This window comes from Danio rerio, chromosome 7 (assembly GCF_052040795.2).
Source record: "Danio rerio strain M-AB ecotype USA chromosome 7, GRCz13ab, whole genome shotgun sequence".
In the NCBI taxonomy this organism is placed as follows: Eukaryota; Metazoa; Chordata; class Actinopteri; order Cypriniformes; family Danionidae; genus Danio; species Danio rerio.
The window spans coordinates 20,463,779-20,464,761 of NC_141027.1; positions in this window are offsets into that span (position 1 = coordinate 20,463,779).

The window sequence follows — 983 nt, forward strand, 5'->3', positions numbered from 1 at the left end:
TGCAAAGCTTTCAACACCTTTTTCAACACCTTTAATCCTTCCACCACCCACACAGTAATGGTTTGTCATCTTCACTTTTTTTCTTTCTTTATGTTATGTATAGATTGTGGGTTATGTTGAGATGATAGCGTGCCACCAAACAGGCCCTGTGCAAAGTGACCAGCTTTTTTTTATCATTCTGATGCTCAACCGGAACTTCAATACACTCAAACATCCAACCCAGACTCATTCTTAAAGTTTGGTCCTATATACATTGCTGGAGAGTGCCAAATACATCTCAGGAGATACTTTTTTTTGCAGTTTTTTTTTCGTGAATCCACCAGAGGCTGCGGTGTATGCTTTTTAAGATCTCAAATGTCTCTCACGAGTGCCATTCGCACATGCTGTTCTCGTGTAAATCCAGGTTGTTATCTAAATGACTGACCAACTGACCAATCCCACCTCCCTAAACCCAACCGACACTGTTTTAAAAAGCTGTCCAGAAATAGAAAAGCCTTCGCCTGATTTTTACCACATTTTCAGATTTTACCACATTCTCACCCTGTTATCTACTTGTTTATTTATTTTTTGTCATACCATTCTTTACTGGACAAACTAATAGCAGCAGGAAAACCGTCCGTACGAACGGAAGCGATTAGATGCTAGCACGAAAAAAAAAACTGCATCATACCACCCCATATCGTTCGTTTTAAAGACAAAATGCAGCCATACGTACTTCTGGCTACATAATTTTCATCTCCAGAAAAATACTTATATAGGGATACGTTTTCAGAATGAGCTTATTTTGCAAACATTGGTTATATATGCTATGGTATCTGTCATTTTGGGCGAAGCAGTGGCGCAGTAGGTTGTGCTGTTGCCTCACAGCAAGAAGGTCGCTGGTTCGAGCGTCGGCTCAGTTGGCATTTCTGTGTGGAGTTTGCATGTTGTCCCTGCATTTGCGTGGGTTTTCTCTGGGTGCTCCGGTTTCCCCCACAGTCTAA